The sequence below is a fragment of the Ochotona curzoniae genome, unplaced genomic scaffold (assembly GCF_017591425.1).
Source record: "Ochotona curzoniae isolate NIBS_2020 unplaced genomic scaffold, NIBS_Ocur_1.0 contig_899, whole genome shotgun sequence".
In the NCBI taxonomy this organism is placed as follows: Eukaryota; Metazoa; Chordata; class Mammalia; order Lagomorpha; family Ochotonidae; genus Ochotona; species Ochotona curzoniae.
The window spans coordinates 4324217-4332271 of record NW_024466605.1 but is presented as its reverse complement, the minus strand read 5'-3'; the positions used below and the strand labels follow the sequence as shown (position 1 = coordinate 4332271).

General features: G+C 43.9%; 1 pseudogene; it reads left to right on the top strand.

Moving 5' to 3' along the window:
- Nucleotides 1-3520: 3520 nt before the first annotated feature.
- LOC121165569 lies at nucleotides 3521-4149 on the top strand (annotated as a pseudogene).
- Nucleotides 4150-8055: the final 3906 nt, after the last annotated feature.

Here is an 8055-nt window from a genome sequence, read left to right as displayed (position 1 = left end):
ACACACTCCCTGCCCTTGTTCCTGTGTTTGCCAAGAGGTACAGCTGATAGGTCCACTCTGTCCCATATCACATTTGGCACTCATACATGTCAATGGGCATTGAAGCCTAGTTAATCCAATCAGCCTCATTATCCAGCCCAACACATGTGCTGCCAGGTACCACTCTCTGTCTAACCCTTCTGGCTCAGTCCTGGTTCTCATGCTCACCAATCAGAGTGGCAATCCATAAGGGAAGTAACCACTATTTCCCAACTGGGCCTCTCCCATTCCCAGATCTTGCACTCTCCACTTAGCTCTGCAGTTTAACTGGACAAAATTTGCCACCCATGCCAGCAATTGTTGTGGCAAAGCCCAATCAACCCACACCCCCTCTGGCTTATGCATGCAACAGTAGGAACTGTCAGTGCAGTCTGGCTTTCCCCTTATCCAACTCACCTGAGGCCAATAGGTGTTATAGCTCTTCCCAGCTTGGTCTGCCCCATTCCAACTCTCATGCTCACCAGTGGGAGTGGTAGTTCAATAGGAACACCCCATGAAGCCCTCTATTGGCTTCACCCCTTCTGGGTCTCACATGTTCTGGTTGGGTGCTGCAGCCCAGTCTGGCATGGCCCACCTCACCTCAGCATTTGACACTGGGTGCTGCAGTCCAGTTCTAGCTCAAGATAGTGGGGCGACAGCCTAGCCCAGCCCAGCCAGTCCCCAGTCCTGGCCCTCATGTGAACTGACTGGCCTGTGTTGTGGCCCGGCCTGGCCTGAACCACACTCCATTCTGGTGCTCAGATTTGCCAGTGGGTAATATGAATTTGCCCAGCCTTGTTTGACCCTGAGCTGTGCCAAAAGCACACGAGTGGATACCATTACCTGGCCTGCTCACTATTGCGGTTCTTACATTTACCTGCAGGGACTGTGTCCCAACAAAGCTTCTCCATCCAAACCTCTCCCAAAACTAGATCTCTAACCCACTGGTAGGTCCATGGGCCAGCCCTACTTAGTCTACCTCCTGTCCTAGCAGGAACAGTGTAGTCTTTCTTGACTGGCTCTCACCCCTTTCAGTTTTTAGTATTGGGTGCTATAGCCCAGCCAAACCTGGCCCCCACACACATACAGCTCACCTATGGCTCAGCAGGGACAGAGACCTAGTCTAGCCCATCCTATACCTACCCTGGTTCTCACGAGTACCAGTAGGTGCTGGAGTCTAGCCCAGTCTGGCACAGTCCAGATCCAGTCCATACTTGTGCTGGATTCTTACTTGTGAGGAACACTACGGCCATGTCCACATCAGTTAGCAGCCCCCACTCTGGCCCTCACACTCACCAGTGGGAACAGCAACCCAGCCAGGGCATCCTCTCACCTCCCCAACCAGGCCTATTCCCAGTCATAGATACTGCATGTGCCAGTGATTGCTCTGACTCAGCTTGGTGTAGTTCCTCCCCTGTCTTGGCGTTTGCATTTTGATGCTGTAGCCTGACCTGACCCAGCCTGGCCCCAGTCCCAACTCTCACTTGCAGGTGCTAGAACCTGGCCCTGCTCAGTCTGCTCCCATCCCTGGCTCATGCAAACTGGTACATGTGATAGCCTAGCCCAGCATAACATGCTTTCCAGCCTGGTTTCTGCACTTGCCAGTGAGCTAAGGTTTGCTTGACCCTGCCTGGCCCATCTCTTCCAAAACAAACCCACACATTTGCCAACAGTTGGAGTTACCTTGCCCAGCTTCCCCAACCCCAGGTCTGGACCACATGCTCACCAGTGGGAGCTATGACCCACTAGGAGAGTTCCCAAGTTCCCTCACTCGACCCAGTCCCAGACCCAGATCTCATGCATGCCAGTGGGTGCTAGGCCCTTGCCAGGCTTAGCCTGTCCCTCCATCTTGGCCTAGTATGAGCTGGTGAACGTTGTGGCCAGGCCTGCCTCACACCCTCTTCTAGGATGCACATGCAGGTGCTGCAGCCTGAACCTGCCCAGACTATTATTGGTCCCTATACCTGTGAGTGTTAGTAGGTTCCATGGTCACACCTAGCTCAGCCCATCACCACCCCAACCCCTAAGCTAACCAATGGGACTCGCATTTCCACAGTGTTTGGCCCACATACCCACAACAGAATCTATGTCCAGACTTGTTTCTCTCTCATGCTGGTTAGTGTCATGACCCTGTCTAATGTGACCTGTCACCTGTTCCAACATTTATTCAGGTTCTGGGATCTAGTCCTGTTAGACAGGCCCCAGCACCAGCTTTCATATGGACTAGCATGTGGTGGTCAGCAACGTTCCATTCTAACAAGCCCAGTTCAGGTCTCCCATGTGTGCTCATGCATGAGTCTGATCCATACAGCTCTTTCAGTCTCTCCCTTCTGAACCACCACGTCTCAGTCCCCTCACTTACCTGCAAGTACAGTGACCCTGTCATTGGGAGTCCCTCAGGATTCATTCCTCACCTACACATGCAGTGGCCTTATCCATGGATGTCCCTAGGCAGTAATTCCATACCCATAAAACCCCAGAGCTCTCCGCCAGGTGGGCAATGGGTGAAGCTCAGTGCCTTTGGCACACTGGTTGCCCGCAAGCCCAGGATTCACCCACTGCTTAGCACTGTTGGAAAGGGAGCTAGGATCCTAACAGGAAGTCTGGCCCAGTGTGCATTCTCCCAGCCTCAACCACTTGGCTGGGAGATCCAGAAATCTGCACCTCTGAGCAGACTTACCAACTTTTGTATCTTAAAGCACATTTATTGTATATCAATACAGAGCATGATTTAAGAAACCATTACTTATTACTAATTAAAATATTTCATCACTTTCTCTTAGAAGAAAGATTTACCTGACAGGTCTTCAAAATTTTCATGGAAAATGCAAATGATCCAAAATTACACAGAGACTTCAAAAAAAGTTTGCATGAAAATAAACTAAGCTTTTCATTCCATTTTTGTGAACTTTTGACATATTCTTGTACAACTGCTATCTAAATGAATTGAAGAAACAGCAATAGGTAATAATATCATTAGTGATTTAAAAAGAAAAAAAAAAAATAAGCCCAGCACTCACTACTAGCAATTCAATGAGTAACTCTACTACAGAAGGTAAAGAATGCCCCTCCATTCCTGCATGATGACTGTCAAACAACAGCAGGAACAGTCCTGGAGAGATCCTGTGGAATGATACCAGTTAAGTAAAACAAAGTCAGTCAGTCTCATGATCAACTGACAATTCTGGATCCAACAGCATGTAGCCATGGAACTGCAGGGTTATCCTGAGTGGAAACCGCTGGGCAGAGAAAGTGTTAGAAGAGATTATCATTGTCAACAGCACCCTATATCGACTCTTGCTGTAAAGCAGACATCTCAAGCCTGGCTATAAATACCACAAAATACAAGTGCCTGAGCTACCCCCTGGATCTGAGGGATCCAGATTTAATGCATCATTCTGAACCTGGTGCTATTAGCAGTTGGAATCTTCAGGGTGTCCAGTGTGCACTCAGGGTTGAGAACTACTGTCACTAAGGAAAAGATTGAGTTTTGACAGGGTTCATGCATTTAACCATTGGAAATTGTGAAAATGACGAACTGTGTGTTGACCTCATTCAGCCTCTTGCAGAAGCCTTGTACATGACATGGTCTAGAAAATCAAGTGCCGCCAGTGGGATGTTCTAGGCAGCCCAAAAGTCCTTAACTCATTACAGTTTCAAAGCCCCAAAGCGTCCAATGAACCTGATGTTTCTTGTACTGTATTTTAGTTATGTTCCAGGGAGAGAGATAATAACCAGCTACCCTGACAGTGTGAACCTGATAGAAAGAGCAATGTTTTGACACTGATTATTGACAATAAGTGTCTTTTTTAAATGAAGAATCGGTCCCTCCAAAAAATAAATAAATAAATAAATAAATAGATGATGAAGAAAGAAGTGGGAGAATGTGGGCGTGGTGCTAGAGATGGATGAGCTGGAGAAGCTGTCGCAGTGTTGTTGCGACCTGGAGGTCATGACCAGCAGGCTCGAGAGAGCCGAGCTGAGCCCAGAGGCCAGGAGGTCTTTAGAGAAGAAGAAAAACCAGCCTGATGAGCAAAGGCTCCAGCCAGGAGAAGGAAGAGGAAGAACATGCTGCTCCTGGCGGCCATCTTCCTCCTCCTTGCCCTCGTCTACTCCTACTGGCCTCTGTGAGTTTGGGAGTCCCCACAGGCGGCCCTGACTTGCCACTTAACTAAGCCCCCAGAGGCCTAGGTGCCAGGGCATCGTGCCCTGCACAGCTTCCCATTGGTGCCACTCTCTTGCTGCTCCAGCCTGCTGTGTGTGGGGGGCCCCACTTTGCCCTTAGCCCAAGGGGGAGGTAATAAAGAACAAAGAGTGCACCCACCAAAAGAGAAAGAAAGAGAAAGAAAGAGAGAACCAGCATCTGCTGATTCCATAAATAGCTGTGATGGCAGGATTGAGACACCCCAAAGCTAGCAGTCAGGAGCATATTTCAAGTCTTCCACATAAGTGAAAAGCAAGGGTTCAAGTACCTAGGCTTCCTCCGCTGCTCTCCTAGGCACTCGAGGAGGAAACTGGGCCAGAAGTGGAGCAGACAGGACTGAAATTGGTACCCATATGAGATGCTGAGGTAGAAAGCCATTGCCTTACCTGCGACATCACAAGGCAGGCCCCATCTTTCTTTTTTAAACAAATGAGGACTCTGAATGTGAAATTAATGTTTACCCCAAATCTCACTGCAATTTCTTTTTTCATTTTTTTGCTAACAGATTTTATTTGTTATTTATGTACATATATTTTTAAAAATTTTATGATGCAGTTCCACAGACTCTGGGATTTCCTCGTTCACACTCCGTAAGTCACCTCCCCACACTGATTTCTCATATATTATTACAATATTATAGTCCACTGCAATTTCAACATAAAGTCAGGCTTAGAACTCAGATCTTTAGATTCTTCATTATTCGTTCATTTTTATGATTTGGAAAGTTATGAAATTATTTCCTAAACTTGGTATCTCTAAATTAGTTTATATAAGTCCTGTAGATAGAATATATATGCCTTATCCTTCAGAAATAAATATAGCTTACTTTTCATGACAATGTAGGGCCTCTAAGCAGAGGCCACTTTAGTCTCAATAAGATGTCAGGGACAGACAGTGCCAAATGGAAGCATCACTGGACATTTCCTGCCTCGGCAGGAAATTCTTTCCTCTATCTTCCTTATCATATTTTCATTGCAACTTAAAATGAAATTATATAATTCATTTTTTGTCTACCAGAAGACTAATAATAATATTAATAAATAAATTAGGTATGTTTCAAGAATTCAATGTAGAAATGTATTCTTCAACATAAAAAAATATGAGATGTGGGCATAACACAATAGCCTAGTAGCTAAAGTCCTCACCTTGCACATACTAAGATCCCATATGGGCACTGGTTTTAATCCCAGCAGCCCCACTTTCCATCCAGTTCCCAGCTTGTGGCCTGGGAAAGCAGTCAAGGAAGGCTCAAAGCCTTGGGATCCTACTCCTGTGTGGGAGACCTGGAAGAAGCTCCTGGCTCCTGGCTTTAGTTTGGTTCAGCTCTGGCTGTTGTGATTACTCGGGGAGTGAATCAGTTGATGGAATGATCTTCTCTGTGTCTCTCCCTCCCTGTAAATCTGACTTTCCAATAAAAATAAATAAATCTTAAAAAGGATGAGATGATTACTTTTTATTCACTATAAAAATAAAAGGTGAAGTATGTGGGATCTCAAAGCAAGTACCGTATAATTAGAGAATAAAAAAGAGTAATACATTTCCATATTAACAGCTTAAGAATTAATTCTCCAAAGCCTATAAATTTGTTTCTTAAATCCAATAGAGTAGGCAGTGTAATGTTCAGCAGAAGGATTCAGGATTTACCAAAATTATACAACTCCAGGTTAAGAATGCAGCACCTAACCACGTGGTTGACTCCCATGTGGTGTTCATTTTAATATGACACTACCCTGTCGCTCCCAAATGGATCACTTACCTGTAATAGAAAAGGAATAAATGAAATTGAAGCATGTTTAGGGCTTTGAGACGTAAAGAAATAAGTTTTGGAACATAAACCATATAGAATGGAAAGAGGAAAAAAAGACAACTAGAAAAAACAATGGTGAGAGGTCAAGGGGTTTGGAGGAGCAGCCAAAGGGTGCTGCATCAATTTTAGTATAGCTTTGATAAATATGATCTTGCTCACAATGTGGAAAGAGGATCCAGTGCAAATGTGCAAGAGAAGGAAAGCTGAAGTTTAAGGTGAAGTCCTCGATCTTGCAGCATAACTTAGAAAAGTAGCGGAAAATTATCCAAGAAAAGAATTAATGACCAAAAATGACAGAAATCACAGCTGTCCAGAAAGAAAAGGGTGTGGTCTTAAGCATGGTCTTATTTTAAATAAAAGTTCTCTATATTAATTACTTAAGGACAACCCATAACACACAGCAATTTCTCCAATTCTTTTTGTATCTTTCCTTTCTTTTATCTTCCTTCCTTCCTCCCTTCTTTTTCCCTCCTTCCCTTCCTTCCTTCCTCTCTTCCTTCCTCCCTTCCTCTTTTCCTCCCTCCCTCCCTCACTTCCCTCCCTTCCTTCCTCGTTTCCTTCCTCCCTCTCTCCCTCCCTCCCTTCCTTCCTCCCTTCCTTCTTTCCTTCTTTCCTTTCTCTTCCAAGATGTGCTAAACTTTACTTGGAAAACCAGTATATTTAAAATAATGGGCTACAGAGAAATGGACCAAACTTTTTCTCGTCAGAAAGTTCAAGTTCAAAATGTGATCAATTTTATAGCATTTCTCCAGAGAAAGAGAACCAGTCAGATGTTTTACAGAGAACTAGAACTAAGAGCCTTACTGAACAGAGGTGGCTTGTGCACTTGTGGAAGCTGGCTAACTCTCAGATCTCCACGGCCACTCAGGAAGCTGGAGACCTAATCCTGAGACCCAAGATTCCTGATGATGAAGTTCAAGTCCCAAGCTCCTCAAGACCCAGGAAGTCATTGCCAACAGGAGTCCAAAGGCAACTATAAAAGCTGAAGTTCCAGGTTGGAGGGCATCATGTAAGAAGACTTCTCTATGTCTCAGAGCAGGGTGAGCTTTTCTTCATTCTGTTCAATCCCTCAATGATAGAATGAGGGTCCCATATCTATATATACAGACAGGAAATTTTCTTTCTTTGATTCAGCAATTCAAATGCTAATCTTATCTAAAAAGAATCCTCACAAAACGTTCATAGTTATATATAACTAAATATCTGGGTACTCAATAGCTTATTGAAAATCCCTTATAAAATTAATGATTATGGAACCAGCATTGTGACATACTATATAAAGTCCTCTCATGTAACTTCAGCATCCCGTTATGTGTGCTATTTCATAAAGTGGCTGCTCCATTTGGGATCTAATTCAGTATTAATTTCCAGGGAAAATCAGACCCAAGTGTTTGGGTCTCTGCTACCCAAGTGAGAGAACTGGATAAAGTTCCTGGCTTCACAGTTTGGGCACTACATGGTGTCTTTATTTTTCTCTGTTACTTTGTAACTTAATTTTAATCAATAAATCTTTCAAAATGATCACAAAGCAAAGTGGTCAGAGGTATAAAATATGTGAATATTTAAAAACTAAAGGAATGTGATCTTTCAATATCATTTCAATATGGTAAAAAAAAAAAAACAAGCTCATTAAAATAATGTGGTAACAAGGTTAGTATGATACCCTTTAGTCTGGTGTCTGTGTACAGGACAAGAACATCCAGGAAAAGACATCTAAAATTAGACTGAGGTTACATGTAAGGCATAATCTAGATGTCCTAAACCAAGAGTGAAGAACAAACATGGATAGGCCCTTCATCCTTGCATGAGCTCAGAGCACAGATTTGTAGGTTTTGTACTGTCATTGAAATTTTGTGTGGGGTGTGTATGTCTGTGTGTATCAAATTTAGTGCATTTTTTCTTTATTATTATTATTATTTTACCGAACTGGCAAATGAGGCAAATATGAAGTAGAATCTACTATTTCCCTACTTGTAAACTGGGAAAGTTCTGAACTCTAAAAGAATGTGTCTGATTTTGCATTGTC